The sequence below is a fragment of the Rhipicephalus sanguineus genome, chromosome 6, assembly GCF_013339695.2.
Source record: "Rhipicephalus sanguineus isolate Rsan-2018 chromosome 6, BIME_Rsan_1.4, whole genome shotgun sequence".
Lineage (NCBI taxonomy): Eukaryota > Metazoa > Arthropoda > Arachnida > Ixodida > Ixodidae > Rhipicephalus > Rhipicephalus sanguineus.
The window spans coordinates 146,746,341-146,763,236 of NC_051181.1; the positions used below are offsets into that span (position 1 = coordinate 146,746,341).

A 16,896-nucleotide genomic window follows, 5' to 3' on the forward strand; every position below is an offset into this window, starting at 1 on the left:
TTTTCTTTTCTAGTAAGACCTGTTATCCAAAAAGTTGCCTCACCAGACAAATATAGTTATTGGGTCATACTGGTCAATTGGATCACGATAGGAACCTGACGGGGTAGAATTGTCGTCTACGTAGTATTTACTGGGGGTATGCAAGTTGCAGAACGAGTCAATTCACGGGTTGAGAAATTTCACCCTGATTGGGCCTAATTGCGATCAGCAGTGCACCATGTGATCACGGTATCAATCCGAGTTAGTTTCTAAGTATGGTCTACCATCCAAGCCGTGGATGAATCAACCGGGTACCTAAAGCGGCGGCCACGTTACGACTGCAGTTTCGCAGTCGTACTCTGTCTTGCTGCAGCTTTAGCAGCAGACCATTCTTTCTATAACGGTTTGAGACGCTTTGATATACAACTGTCCTACATCACATGTTTTTGCTAGTCGGTGTTGACTAGTGGCTAAGAAGAACAAGATACTTTAAGAAGTTGGATAAATTGACCTCCTGTGTATAGATCTGTTTTCAACGTCATTTGCAGTGTACTGTTAAATATAGTCAATTAGCAGAAGGCACTACCATGTTTGATGTTCCGCTTTTCCAAGTCACCTAAAAAGTATAATTTATCTTTGCTTGAAATGATCATAACCAAAAAAAGAAAAATTAGTACTATATTCTAGCCTGAGATTTCATCTATTTTTTGCAAAAGCAGAACATGAATGACTTCAGGTTCAATGCAATTGCAGTTTAATCAAGATTAGTTACTATAAAGCACATACATGACAATATTTTTGTTGCAACGTCGAGTCCCTTGAGATAATGTGCAACTCTGACGAATTACAGGCAGTTCTTCATAGATCGCGTCTGAAAGGGTTTAATGTAGTCGAATGAAAGCTCGCACTTGAATTGAAAGTTCAACCCGACTTGCAGCTCAGTTGTAGCAAGTTCTACTGTGCGTTTAATTCTGTTTTTTCTTTTTTTTTGCACGAAGTTATACAGAACACACCCTCAATTGGTGCGCTGCTGGCAGGCACTGATTAGTTACTGCATATGCTACCTTTAGGTAGCGTAGTCAGTAACTCTAGCACTGATAAGAAGAAGGGAGTGTCTAGCGTTACGTCTAGACGTAACGGTACGAGCCGTTGCAGTTACGTCTGGACGTAAGAATAACGAGTCTTAAAAGTTACGTCCAGTGTGGCAATACAAATACAGCCCGTTAGACCTTCCGAACCGATTGGCCTCAGCGGCGCAGCGGCTAGCGTGTCGTGCTCGGAACGGCGAGGACGTTGGTTCGAACCTCGCTGCTGCAACTTTTTTTTTTTTTTTTTTGTCTCAGGTGTTGCTGAAGTTTGTTGCCAGAGAAGCGCGACGCGGCTCTTGGGTTACGTACACCTCCGCCTGCCCCGAAGGGGCAGGCTGCGCGGGCTAAACAGCGCGTGGCCGCGACAGCGGCCAGTAGCGCGTGACCGTGATCCTGCCAACCGGCCATTGAGCGTTAGCGAAATGGCCGCACTCGCGAAGCGAGGGCGAAGCCACGATTAGGTTGCCGCGCCCGAAGGGCGCAGAGGGCCTTCACTGAGCAACAGGAAAATAATGTACTCACGTTTGTGGAAAGCCACATGACTAGAGTCCCTAGATTTTCCCTGCTCTTCAACAGGGAAAAATCTAGGGACTTTAGTCTGGACGTAACGATAGCGGTGACTACAGTTACGTCTGGACGTAACCCTAGCAACAGCCTAAGAAGAAAATCAGCGTCTTTAGGTCAAGGGTGCTTGAACTCTTCCAAAACCACCCCCTTTCGTGAAAACGAGCAAGTGTAGCGCAAGAATTTTCAAAAGCTTTACGTTGCGAGGGGTGTTGGACGTGAACAATTCTGTCTTATCAATAATGCAATGTCCTGATGCACTGACAGCGCAGAGGTCATCAAAAGCAAGCTATCGCTTCCATTATAGCACTAAAAGCGCCTTCAAAGCAAAGCTGTCAAATTGAAATCACGGTTTACATGTATGTACAAAAAAAAAAAGAGGGGGGGGGGCTGGGCAGTCATCGACGCCCATTAGCAAAGCAATATTTGTTCGCGGCAATACCTAGTACATCTGAATTTGCTGCACAGCTTTAGCTTATATTTTGTGTGGTACCCGCGCGTTCATGCACGTTCAAGATCGTGTCCCGATCATCGGAAATGAATTTTCAGAGCTCGACTGGCTCGATACCACATCTAGCGCAAGTTAACGATCAGAGTCGAAAGCGCAGAGCATGACACTCAGACAAAGCACAATGTTGAATTGGAAGTTGCATCGGAACGTGTATCTTACCAATGACCTCACCTGCTGTGGTAGGCGAGCGGAGTCGAGTACGAATATCCACGGGTGAAAAAGGCACCACACCTTCACGTGTGAGAAAACATACCCTAAACTCGATAGCGAGCGTTAATGTTAACATTACCGCGTACAAGAAACTAGCGAAAGAACAATTTACATCGCGCAAACGCTGCAAATTGCAAATAAACAATCCGCCATTGCAGACGATGTCGATGTTGATCGAGCTCTCCTCTGTAATAAAGGATTCGCGCCGTAGCCAGAAAACGTGTGCAAATACCGCTGCAATAATAATAATAATAATAACAACAACAATAATAATCTAAGCATTCATAAAGAAAGAAACAGATCTAAATCGATTCTGACTCTGTCCTCGTGGCTTGAATGAAACTGCATTGCATTACTGTAATGAATGTAGTGCAGAAACCGCGTGCACAAGTATGCATTATCAACACAGGAAGACACAACCAGGTTAAGCTTTGACAATAAGGCTTTATTAAAATGCTGGTTTGGTTCCTCCATAGCTTTGGGAAATCAATGTCATTTAACACCTCTACAATCAGTAATACAATATCTGAAATGAGAAATCATAAGTGAGAAATGGGCAGGTCAGCACATTCACCAATCGAACACTTTGCATTCCAGTCAATTATTAATTACAGCAGCAGTTGTGTCAGATACAGCAGATGAGACATATCAGTGACTTAAATTTTATATTTAGTGGAAACCTCGGTCCAGTGCCAACATCAACACATAGTACTTTTCATATTTGTTGAGGCATGTGGTCATCATTGGCAATAATAATAATAATTTCTGGGGTTTTACGTGCCAAAACCACGAGGTAGGTAAAGGCACGCTGTAGTCGAGGGCTCCGGAAATTTTGACCATCTGGTGTTCTATAGACCATCTGGTGTTCTTTAACGTGCACTGCCATCGTACGTACACGGGCTTCTACCATTTCGCCTCCATCGAAATGTGACCGCCGCGGCCGAGATCGATCCATGACTTTTGGCTCGGCACTGTTGTGGCCGCCTCCACCTTTGCAATGCTTTGCACTATGTGCAATGCCCGACTCGTTTCAGTTACTGTTTCAGGTGGGCTCTCATAGTCGTTATTGTCAGTGCTTGACAATGTGTTAGCAATGACCACACAGTGAATGTGCTTGCACACTTTGAAGTGTATCAGGTGCGCACACACTGCACATTCATTGCATCTCAAGGGACAGCAAGCAGCATCCCCGACTTTTGTCACTGTATAAGAGTGCCCTTTAGTAGACTGAGATGGCACAGTCCACGTGCTGTCTTCGTTTAATTTGGCACAACCTGCCATTTCAGTGCCAGATCTGTGGTACCTTTCAACTGCACTCAACTTCTTGCCCTTTGATCATCTGGATTGCCCTCTTCATCAAAAAATGATATGTCAAGTCCATGAGTGCAGAAATTAGTTTATCAACACGCTTATTCTTCTTTCCCTCCAGCATGCTGTGCTTCATCGTCCTGTGCATGCTCTCAAGGTGCATGTTGGTGTTGATACCTGCCCTCGTCCTAAAGCAGCAGGCCCGCTCTTGAGGTCTAACTGCATAGTTGTCCTTGAAGTACTTCAGAAAATCCCTCAGTTTTTCTTCCTCAGTGTCAAGGAATGATTGAAGATACAGATACTTTTCAAATTCTTGCTGGTCAAGGAACTCTAAAAGGAGTCGCACGTTGTGGTACACGTCTGGCCTCAGTTGTTTTTCTACAAACTCATGTATCTTCTTCTGCCAATTCCTATCCACATGCCAGGTGCAGAGAAGTTTCTGCTGAGGGACACCCATAACTGACGACCATGCCTTGTAAAATTGTGAGGCGTCATCAGACATAAATGTCTTAGCAGCCACTTTTTCGTTGATGGCACACTCAAGAGACCTGAAAAAGCTGCCAAGTTTTCCTCATTCATCCTGTTGCAGATGAAATAGGCTATAGGTATACCTTATCCCACTTCATCTAGCACTAGAAGAGTGGTCAGCTCAAACTGTTACCCTGTAGTTCCATGTGTTGAGTCAAGACACACAGTGCCCGTGCCCAATTCTTCTAACAGCTCTTTTTGTGGCTCTGTCATCAAAGCAAGGGCAAAATCTGTTGCAACAAAAGTACCAGTTGGGTCCACTGCACCTTGTGCCTTATACAGACAGACAAGTGTTTCACCTTTGTCTTACATTGCTTTCACCCACATATCTACACTGACAACATCATTGGTGTGACACTGTTCAGGAGCAGCAATGTGAAACTGCCGTTTGATGTTATGCAGAGTTATGCGTTCTGCCAAATGTGCTGGCCTCAGCTTACATGCCCCCAACAGATGTTCTTATATTATTCAATATGGTTTTCATGGGCACACCACGCTCCAGGTCCTCTGCTACGTTGGTTAACCCCGTTGGCCTTTTCTTTGTCACTCATCCTCAAGTGCTGAATTTCTGCTTTATGGCCATAATGCTTTCTTTGGTGCTTTACATTTATGGTGATACCTTCAGGTGCCGGGCTCTGAGTGTTCTCCTTCTTCGTCACAGTAATAAATGAGACATATCTTACCGGACTTGCAGGTACCCTGACTTTTTTTCTCGACGATTACCATGACCTTCCTTTGGCCTAGCCACTCCTGATCTATTAGAGTAGTAGTGGCTCCTCGTTTCCCCACTGGCCAGCTTTTTGGGAGCCGTGTGAAGAACAAACCAGCAGTTCGCCTCTTCCTGAGCTTTCCATTCACTGAATTCTGTAATACAAATACAACATAGTATCAGAGAGAGACATTAAACCAACGAAAATAGTTCAAAGGCCTTAGACATAGATTACAGGGGCGTAGCCAAGGGGGGGGTTGGGGGGTTCAAACCCCCCCCGAAATTTTTTCAATTTTGCTTGCGTATATAGGCACGCACACATACAAACACACGCACGAACATACATAAAGTATGGTTGAACCCCCCCAAAAAAAAATTTCTGGCTACGCCCCTGATAGATTAATGTTAAATGTTTTATTTTGCTCCCTCACTCTCTCTGCTTCACAAAATAAATTAAGTCCTTCAGTTACCCTTCATCTCATTCAGTGCACTAATATTCTTTCTGAAAAACTTCTGAAGCATAAGTTTTTGACCGAGCTTACGAATGTGCTATCAACGGCAAAAACGACTGGGTGATAAATGTGACATGAGATGAACATTGGTTTTAACAAAAATGGGTCATACAAATGAAGAAACAAAGTATACGGCTTAACAGCGGAGGTCATCAAAAGGTATTAAAAAAAGCCTTTAAAAGGTTAAAACTTAAAAAGTAAGAACAATAAAAGTCAACAGGTTTTGCAAAAACACAAAATCTTTCTTCGAGAGCACACGTTTTCCAGAGTTTTGCGTGACCTTGCGGAGACCTTGTTGCACAGACTCAAGAAAACCAGTAATGTGCCTCCAAAAAACAGAGATGGGACAAAAACTGCTGTTATCCCATACGTGCACCAAGTGTCACATAGGATTAAGAAGGCTGCAGGGTGCACAGGAGTCAGTGTAGTGTTTACCGCCCACAACAAACTTTGGAGGCCTGTGCAAGCGTGTAAACGTGAACAGTGAAAGGCCTGACATACTGCAAGAAGCACACCACGCGGTTTTTGTCTTGCAAATGCGGCATCGTGTATAAGATTCCGCTCTCTTGTGGATGTGTTTACATCGGCTAAACTGGCCAATGTATTAACGATCGCTTGCGTGAACACGCCAACAATTTAAAAGTCTGACGGCAACATGGCCTTACACTGTGCAGCTTGCGGTTGTACCCCCTTTCTTGACCAGGCTGTCATAGCTCGAGAAATATATGATGCATCATGTGCAGAACAGCTCGGACCCAGCTGTGTCAGCATGCCCTCTGTGTCACTCACGAAGAAAGAGTCTGCGTTTTTGCAAAACTTTTATTGTTGTTCTCACTTTTTAAGTATTAACCTTTTCAAGGCCATTTTTAATACCTTTTTACAGCCTCCTTTGTTCAGCCGCATCATTGTTCCTTCATTTGGATGACCCGCTTTTTGTTAAAACCCATGTTCATCTCATGTCGCATTTATCACACAGCCGTTTTTGCCGTTGATAACGCATTCATGAGCTCGGTCAAAAACTTCTGTATGGTATCAAGGGTTTTTTCGCTTTGTCGCCCTGTTTCCATGGGCACGTTACCGCCTGTAATATTTAGCAAGAAAAAAAAAGCGTAAGGAAGAAAAAAAATTAAATTTTTTTTGATAGTCTTGTTCTGAAGCACTCGATGTTACCACGTGATGAGTGTAGCGCATTAAATGTTAGTTGGAAGTAGCGCTCTATGTGTCGTTTTCACTGTCCCTGTCTTGTGCGCTCACCTGTTTCAACACATCATGTATCCACCGGACATATTTGCTCTGCTTTGTTTTTAGAGGGAAAACAAAAAAGCGACGCAAGCGGCAGTACTTTCAGTGTGATCGAGCAAATTGTGAAAATTAGTGCCTCTGTGCATACTTGTTTTCTTTTTTTTTTTCTACGCGACAAGCACATGCGAATTATAACTAGCTGGCACAGTGAATGCACGTGGAAGCGGTCATGTGCTGTACAGCCTCACCACAAAAGATGATAAAAATGCACTGACACTGTCTTTTCCAACAACTATAAACTGAAAACAGGATGGGTACTCACCTTTATCTTTGTGGAACGCCTGCTGCACGTAGTCGGCGGCGAATTTGTGCGCTGCGATGTGGTGCTCCACTTTTTTCCAGTGAAGACAGGCCAACGCCACAAACGTCGCATTTCATGGGAGTATTGACTTTTGCGGCTACTTGACGACACCGACGACACTTCGTGACACGTGCGCGGAGACAGCGCCGGCGGAGGTGAAGATGACACTAGGACATTAGGGACGAAATTCATGAAGCACGTGACATACTAGGCACTCCGTGGCGACACGGGGAAAAGTCAAAACTAACTTAGGGAAAAAAAGTCTTCAAGTGACGTCACACGTGAGTGACGTAGTAGTGACGTCATCTATTGTTCGCGAGAGAGCCCAGACTCCGGCGAAACGCATGTGTTTTAACCAGAACACAGAGAATTCCATGCGCATCGCCATATTGGCATCGCGCGTCGCGCCATCTATCGCACACGCGACGAAACAACATGCGCGGGCCACGGCCACCTGGATCGGGGCGCGCGGCGGCATAGAGTTTCCTACAATACTTACTAGAGGGAACTCTGGCGCTAGTGTCTATGGGAGCTGCAACGCATGACGCTTCAGCCAGCATGGGAATGATGGGTAGTACACAAATTTGTCTAAACTTCGTACTTTCGGCTCCGTTTGGCTCCGCGTCGGCTGCATCCGCTTTGTCGCAAAACGAAGTTCAGCAAAAGTCAGCAGTTTCACTTCGCCACTTTAACTTCTTTAGGCTCAGCTATTCAAACCTGGTCACGAAGTTCACAACGGTCTATTCTTTTATCCGAAACAAAAGCCAAAACACACAATAAACAAAGCCACAAGTACGTTTGAAGCCGCAAGCACGAAGACTAGGCAAATTTGTGTACTACCCATCATTCCCATGGTAGCTGAACGATCGCAGCGCCAGAGTCCCCTCTAGTTAATTTTAGGAAACTCTATGCGCGGCGGTGTTGCTCCGGCCGTCCCATTCGGACGGAGGAGGCGTAATTGCAGAAAGGGGCGTGACCGCTCCTTTCGCCGCACCGCGGCGCGCGCCTACTACCCCTCCATTCCTTTGCGCTCTATGCGGGAAGGTTTGCGGCGCCTTGAAGATATCGCTGTAGAGTAACCGTGAGTTAGCATAGCACTTCCCCCACACTCACAAAAAGCACATAAAAGGATGAATGGCGGCTATCGCTATATTCTTTATTTTTTTGTGTGTGCGCGCCAGTCCTTGTCGTGATGATGGTGACCGAAGCGAAAACACCCGCGAGTAACATTTCAAGAAAATTGTTTTGGTGTTCTTAAGTGCAGCATATCAGTAAAAAGTATACATGCGAAGGAAAGCACGAGATTTATTAAAAACCTCTTTTTTTTCTGAGTGCTTCCAGAATAGGGGAAACGATCCGAAGGTTGGTTCCTTAAAGGAGGTTGGCGGATTTCCCTTGGGATGCTGCGGCCTTGAGTGCGCGAGCTTTACCTGCTGGAAGGAATGCCACTTTGGTGTCGAGGCAACGTAATCTTTCTTGGTGTTGACTTACAGTAAGGCACGCAGCAGTACGGCACGTTTCTGAAAAACACGGTAAATGAGGCAAGCGAGTGAAAAACTCGCAGCTACAGCTAACAGGCGTAACCTCGTGGTACGCAGACTAAAAACAAATTACTTGCCTGAAGTCAATGTGGTATGACAATGTGAAACATCTAAAGAGAGAAAACGTATATTCACGTCTTTTTTTATTGTGAAAAAGTCGCAGCTACAGCTAACAGGCGTAACCTCGTGGAACGCAGACTAAAAAACAAATTACTTGCCTGAAGTCAATGTGGTATGACAATGTGAAACATCTAAAGAGAGAAAACGTATATTCACGTCTTTTTTTATTGTGAAAAAGTCGCAGCTACAGCTAACAGGCGTAACCTCGTGGAACGCAGACTAAAAAACAAATTACTTGCCTGAAGTCAATGTGGTATGACAATGTGAAACATCTAAAGAGAGAAAACTTATATTCACGTCTTTCTTTTATTGTGTGTTACGTATTAACACGTTAATTAGTGCAGACCGTTAGAGGCGTTTATTTCCGTCTTACATGTGCACTCTGCCCGTAATTAATTCAGATAGAGTTAAACGCCTCTATAAACTGCCCGTTCACATTAAATACGACACGCACCAACACACCAGAAAAACAATTGATGCGTTTTGTTAGAACACGCACAAAAAATAAGAAAAAAAAAGCAGAGCAATACTAGCGAGAAACGTCCGCAACCGACCTACGGCCGTCGGTAAATCGACGCTTATGTAACGTCGGGCCTTGGTCAACCCGCGAGCGGCATGCACTCGGCATCGTCGGCCACGGTGGACGGGCCTACATCGGGTGCCGACGCAGGCCCACATGAGGCCAATGTCAATCCCCAAGACCGGCCCTAGATTGGTTGCCAAGGTTGAGCCAACGACAGTGCAGTTGGCCAGCGACGTCAGGCCGACATTTTGCCAAGGATAAAATGTTGCTTGGGAAACGGGCTCTTTCATGCTGTCGCGTTAAAACGACAATTCGATACCAAAACGAGAGAAAGTGGCCATTGCGCGACCGACCCTTAGCTAATTCGCAGGCGACAAGCGTCACTCATCGCTTCCGCGTTCAAATTCGCCTACATGCGGCCTGCGCTTAAATAAGAACGTCGCATTCACATCACTGTCGTATCGTGGGAACTTCAGAATGCAAAGAGACGTGCCCATATCAAAATGTTGCCTATCATCGGCAAGGAGAAAACGACTACAGCACTATCATTACCGCAATTGTTTTCCAGCAACGTGATGCTCTTAAGACAGCGCTCGACCGCAGAAGATAGCTATGCAGTGCCGACGACGACAAAATGTATTTCCTTTAGAAAGAAGCATGGCGCGCGCCGGTCCAGGCGGCCGTGGGAGAAACGATTGCCAAAACAAAGAATGAGAAGCACGGAAAATCACGTACTCGGCACAATACATGTGTCATGGCACTTATGTAGCGGCCGTGGTCACATGGCACATGAACGCGCCGCGCCACACGAAGTCTCTTAAGCACGCTGCTTGGCTCTATCTCGATTGTAACATGCTACAGAGAACACTCACTGTGTAAAGCCCGATTAACATTACATAATAGCGTACCTTGATTCCGGTCACCACGTGCACGATGTCCAGTGTGCATTTTTCCAAACACATCTGCGGCTGTCTACGGCGCGGTCAGCGCGGCATCATTCGCAAGGGGGTAGGAGGAGAGCGCCGCGTCGCGGCGCGCGTCTGAACTACCTCAATTACAGCTTTTCAAAGGGGCGCGCGCCGAATGGAACGGCCGGAGCAACACCGCCGCGCGCCCCGATCCAGGTGGCCGTGCGCGGGCTGCCACAACAGCAGACGCTACACAGAGCAAACGTGAAACTCCCGAAACTCAGCCCGTCGGAGAGCGTGTTTCGCGTCTTTTCTAGCCTGGACATTTTCGCTGATTTTATTGGAACATCAAGAACATCTTGCTCATGCAAGTCCACAATGTATACAGTACGTGCTGAGTGGGCTGCGGAAGCAACCTCGTCAGACACGTACGCTGTTACATTTGTAAAAAAACGTTCTCGCTGTGGTACGCGTGAATCGTAATTGCAGTGCAGCTCGCGAAAGAGTGAAACGATGTTTTGTTGCGCCATATTACAAGTTGTGCACAAAGTTTTGTGGAATGTGATCATTTCAGCATGCATCGCGTAATAATTAGAGTACGCTTTACGGGTAGTTTCGCGGAACGTAATTTTTGTTTCACGAGCGCTCTTACAAAAATGCGTCTTGCTCACAAAAGCGTGCTATCAGAGAGTATAACCTGCAGTATCGTTCAGCGATCCCATTTGGAAGCTACCTGCGCGATTTTATTCTTGTAACGATGATGCTTTACAAGCGAAAGTGTGCTACTCTTAGTTAAGTCGGTTAGCTACGCCTGCGACGTAAAGGACACTGGCGCGAGTACTGTTTACTTACGTACCAATATATGTATTATGTGCAGCTGGATGCCTCGTGTCCAAATAAATTTGGGGACATCAAACACTGCAATGAAAGCACGAAATTCTGACCAGCTGTTGAGGAGCACCATGCCATTTATTACCTTTTGAAGACGAAGTCCCGAAGGCGTGGATGCCATCAAATCACTAAAGCTTAATACTACGTTAAAGTGGCAAAACATGCTGATTGCTTGGGCTTCAAAGCACTACCTTGCACGAGACTTTCGTCAAAGGAAACGCTCAAAGGTATGAAGTGCACCCCCACACAAAGCTCGCGCCTGCCTTCAACCCAGCTGCGTGTCACGCAAATTACGTTCACATATTGAAATAGGTGGGCATCACACTGCAGAATACACGCAATTAGTGTACTTACTCGCGCATTTTCACTCGGCTCCTAGTTTTTTTGCTTGAATCACAGTTATCCACTCGCGGCGAAGCTGAAAACACCACACCGGCACTATTTCCGTGGCGCGTCGTAATCGTCGCAGACAACGCTAATATCCTCTTGTTGCGCTGCTTGTTTTGGCATCCAAAGACAACGCAGTAGTGCCCAGATGAGCTCTTACACGCTGAAACGGCGTCAACGGGTACTTGTTCGCACTTTAAAGCCTCAGAACTGCAGCTTGCCCTGTTTACTTGGTGCAGCCCGCGCGCGCCTCGGCAGCCCGGTCAGCCCGGCGTCTGGGTGCGAGAGTATCCACTCGGCTCGCCAGCAGCCTGGGTGCGAGACAGGCGTGCTCTGGTGTATAGTAAGTGAACAGTTCTCGGAATGCAACATCGGGAGCCTTCGCACTCCATTAACTTCAGAAACCTGCGTGGCCATAGTCCTGCTAAACAATGATGGAACAGGAACGACTTTAAGAATGACAATTACCGACGTTTCGCGTCTGATACGCAAGGGCTTATCAGTATGCCACATGCAATCGAAGGACCGTGTTTCAAAAAATGCGTTAGGGAACAATGTAACGCCAATTGCGGCAAGTTAAGAATACCTATAATCGAAAGCTGAGTGTCTACATGTGCTTACAGCACTACATGTGCCTTACTGACCATTGACATAACTATTTTATCACAGTGAGCGTCTTTCTCTTGAAAAACAGGTCAAAATTTTCGTCGTTTCCGTAGACTCCCATTGTACGATCTTTAACTCATCTGGGAACGAAATTAAAGCTTACTACGACATGATCGCTGCAATCTTCTTGTGCGTTTCGGTTCCCAGAAGCGCTCTGCGGTCTGCGTTTTTCCCCCATTCGCCCTCTACGCTTAGTTATTAGCGAAAAACTCGTTCGTTCCATTGAAAAGGCTCTAACTTCGCGCCGCGGCCGCCAGAGGCGTTGGTTATGTGTCCAGAATACGGTTATGTGTCCAGAATAAATACCGAGGGTAAGCGAGTACAAGTACCTCGGAGTATGGGTAAATGAGGGGGATAGATATATGGAGGTACAAGAGAAAGCATCGGTAGCAAATAGAAAGAGGAATGCTGCAATTATGAAGCACAGAGCTTTATGGGGATACAATAGGTACGAGGTGCTTCGAGGGCTGTGGAAGGGTGTGATGGTCCCGGGGCTTACATTTGGGAACTCAGTGGTGTGCATGAAGTCAGAGGTACAATCAGGAATGGATGTAAATCAAAGGACGGTGGGCCGCCTCGCGTTGGGCGCTCACGGGAAGACGACAAATGAGGCTGTAAAGGGTGATATGGGATGGACAGGCTTTGGAAGCTCAGAGCAAAATGAGATTCGAAGAAAGGCTGAGGAAAATGAAGAAGAGTAGATGGGCAGAGAAGGTTTTCAGGTATTTGTATAGAAGAAACGTTGACACGCAGTGGAGAAAGTGAACTAGGAGGCTCATCAGTAAATATACGGCTAGCAGTGCGGGCGATGTGGCAACAAGGAGCATTAAGCGAAAGGTCAGAGAGGCGGAGAGGACTTATTGGATGGCAGCGATGGAAAAGAAGCCGGCTCTGAGTAACTACCGAAAGGGAAAAAACGAAATAAGGAGGGAAAGGTTTTATGATAATTCAAGGGGAAGCGCTTTACTGTTTGAAGCAAGATCGAGCTGCCTTAGAACGCGTAGTTATAAAGCGAGATTCAGTAACGAAGAAGAACAATGTACATGCTGCGGGGGAACTAAGGAAATGATGGAACGTGTACTGATTGAATGTGGCGATATTCACCCAGGTATACGTGTGGGCACGAGTCTACAGGAAGCCTTGGGTTTTAGGGACAGCAATGGAAAGCTGAACACGTCCGCGATAGAAATAAGTAAGAGACGGTTAGAGTAATGGTGGCAGAAAAATAGAGATAAAGTACAAAAATAAATAATGGGGAAAAATAAGGTCATTCTGCCTTAGGAGGCAGAGAGATGGGCCGTGAATTTATATTTTTTTGCTATAATAACGTAGATTTAATCAATGGAGATAAGGTATTAGGCCAACATGAAACAATGAAGGTTTTTCTTTTTTTTTTCTTCGAGCCTGGTGGCAGACATGTCACCGCCCCGTTATAAAGGGGACACTCATAGCATCCGTCCATCCAATACGTGCACTTAAATCAGGGACTTTACGTGCACTGAGCTGGTGGCGCCCCGCGGTGTGGGAGTGAACGAAACTACTGGTGTGCTCCGCGCAGCAGCCGACTCATGAGCGGAGCCGTGCCAGGTTGTTAGCGGTGCTTCTCAATGTCGCGTATAAATTGCTCTCAGGGGGCGGAAACTCCCTATACCTCCCATATGACGCGCTCTCGCATGCTGATACGCTGCGGCAGCGCCGCTTACACCACTCGCGGCTGCCGGGTGTCTACCAGAAATAATTCACAAACAAAACATACCTTTCATGACGTCACTGGTGAGGTCCACATATAGAGAGAAAGGGCGCGAAACCGAGAGAAGGAAGTGGCCGCGGAAGCCCTCCTTTCCCATTTAGCATGCAAGCGGAATGTGTTCGTGCCATCTATCAGGTCCGCTGGCCGCTCGGGCGACGCGGCCATTCGTTAAATTTAGTTTGCCATTTTTTAAGTTTTCTTCGTGCGTCGTGAAGTGCACAAACCAAACCTGATCGATTTCTCAAAAAGACAAAACTCAATCAACGCAAGTAAAATTTAAATCTTTTTTTAATCGCATGTTTCGTACTAAAAAACAGAGAAATGCACGCAGTGTGAAAGTGTCAATCTGCAAAAGCAGCTTTAATTGACAACCGAAATATGCACATATTGAGCAAACATTGAACCCAGAATATCTGAATGAATGCGAGAATTATTAACAATCACGAGCAGGCCACGTTGTACTTGACTCAATCACGTCTGTTATGACGGCGAACATATTTTTTCTTACAGAAGTAGAGTACCAAACAAGACAGAATATCAGGGGAAGAGGAAAGCTTGAAGCGATGAGAAATTGTTGAAAAGGGAATGCCACTGAAGACAATGTTTCGGCATGTTGACTTGTCTTCGTGATGGCAGCAGCACTGCCTTGACAAAGAAAAGACCGCTTGTCGAAACGTTGGCTCCAGTGATATTCCCGGTAAAACGATTTCTGAAAGCATCAGTGAGTGCATTACATGTATTTCGGTGACAATATTAGGAGTAGAAGACCACAAAGTTTCAAACGGCTACATGCATTTCCATGGAACAGGAAGGAGCCTATAATTGCTTCACATTATTTAAACTACAAAGCAAAAGTAAACGATCAACAAACTGTGTCACCGAACCAACACGCATTCAAGCCTTTCATTAAACGTAATTTGCCGGCAACAGGTAGGCTGTCGTCATGACGAGTTAAGTGACACTGCGCTCATGTCAGTCCAGTCAGGCTTGCATAGAACTGGATTTACTCATGTACTCATGCAAAATGAATACCTGCTCAAATAATGGACCCAAATACTTGTGATCACCTGTTGTCACTAGGAAACCTGAAAAACATTCGCGGAACTGCAAATCCCTGGTTTAACACACCACAGCGCCGCGCAAAACAAGTGATGCCCCGATTTAGCCATCTTAATCTAATACTCGGTTTACCTCCTTGACGTGTCTCCCTGCGGCTTCCGTTCGTTGCACGCCCCAAATGTCTTATCTTTCCAGTATTCATACTTGGCACACCAACCGAGCGAGATAACCGAGCGCGATCCAACTCGTGATATCGCTGAGCGAATGGCAAACGGAGGAGAGCGCTGCGACTTATGCCAAACTTGGCATGCCCGGCAACCGCTACGAGCGCGCATGTTCCTTTAAACCGAAACTGGCACTCAGTTTCGGGGGCCTGTTGCTGTGTTGTAAACTGTGCCAATAAATATAAGAACCACGCACCTGGAACAATGTTTCTTCAGTTTTCCGCCGTGACCATGCTTCGGAAACAGGCGGGAACGCTGCATTAGTGTACGCCGTGCAAAGAAAGTGATCCTGCGGGCACGTTTATGAAGTACGTGTAGCTAGTTCGCTGTCAATTTACGCTCCACGCAAGTTAACTGATATTGTTACACTGCTGATGGAACCGAATGGCAGCCGGCAATGTGACCTCGAGTCTGCAGCCTACATTTCTTTGGCGGAAAGCCATCGAAAAATCCAGCAATTTTCATTCTTACGCTGATGCTGTTTTTCCACCGTACCGCAGTTCGTCTAGCGGCGCAGTTCGCAAGCAGGAACAGATAGGAAGAAGCGCCTCATGCCTGGTAAAATGCGTCGCGGACCGCGAGAACTTTAAAATTTATTCCCCTTATACTGCGGTTGCCCTTAACATCACTGTGCGTGCAAGCAAAGTCGCGCCCCGCCGTTCTATTGCGCTACGTGACAGCTAAGATATCACGTGCAAAGCTAGCACGTTACAAAGTTACTCAATGACTCATGCAGCCCGAGCAACGCCTACGAACGAAGCTGAACTAGAGCACGGAAAACCTCGCGGAACTGCCCCGCATTACTAAATGCAACACGTGCAGTTCGGCGACCGTACGTTTTACATGCGCGCATCGCAAGGGGCTGTCTAACACTCGTCAGACACAAATGTCATCGTTTACTCAACAAATAGTAGGCAAAATCACAAGAAGGAACGCATACAAGCATCGATGGTGACGGCCTATGCTTCGAGGTTTACGCTGGCCGGCCGCACGAATCGCGCTTTCAAAACACTCCATCGCACGCCCGTGCTTCGTCACATCGAAAACAGGGACGTTTAGCTTTTAAGTATACTTTAAATAGTTTTACCCTTCCACGAGAGCGAGGGGGCACCTCTTTTCTGGACAGTTGAACCGGAGTACAAAGGCTCTATGGGCTGTGCATCTTTTTTTCTTGGGGAACGGGAGGGGGACGTCAGTCACATTTGCAACATCCCAAAGGAGCTTATAGCAACAGCTGCAACCCTAAAAAGACGGGATTAGTTGCAACAGGTGCAGGTTCTTTACCACCGCGTGATACGACGGTGAAAAGTACATTTTGCTCCCTTTTTCTAAACATGACCGAGTGGCAATGTCAAAATGCTCATAAAAATCACCCCAGTCAACAAAAAAAGTTAGTATGAGTGACCGTTCTATGGGCCATCTGGTTGAAAATCACCTCTCACACTGCCCTCGATTTCAGCAGTCCTCGGACGCATGTTCTCAGACGATCGAGAAAAAAAAAACAGCATCTTCGCTAAGTTTGGTCATCGCGGCTGCCGTGGCTGCGGCCCAACAAAACCACAAAGCGATTGCAAAACGGTTGCTGCAGTAGGAGAACTGCGCCAAACACCTGCCCGAAAATCTGTTTGTCTCCCCCACCGTGGGGATCGTTTGTCCTGTCAGGGAAAAGGTCCCCGTCTACTTGTCTACTCCGAGGAGGCACGGGAGCACGGGGAGGTCGCGCCCACTCACTAATCAGTGACGTCGCTGTCACGTGATCCGCAATACTCCCCCTCCCCCCCTCTTTGTCCCCCCGCGGTTTCCGGGTGGCCGGAC

General features: G+C 46.5%; 1 protein-coding gene and 1 long non-coding RNA gene across 2 annotated transcripts in view; one reads left to right on the top strand and one right to left on the bottom strand.

Moving 5' to 3' along the window:
• The window catches only part of LOC119396703 (protein argonaute-2), a 71,318-nt gene that overhangs the window by 19,219 nt on the left and 35,203 nt on the right, over positions 1 to 16,896 (top strand). The window lies entirely within an intron of this gene.
• On the bottom strand, positions 4,031 to 7,352 carry LOC125759040 (uncharacterized). Its single transcript, XR_007416639.1, has 2 exons — positions 6,974 to 7,352; positions 4,031 to 5,052 (listed from the first exon to the last, which is right to left on the bottom strand). It is a non-coding gene; the product is annotated as an uncharacterized LOC125759040 (long non-coding RNA).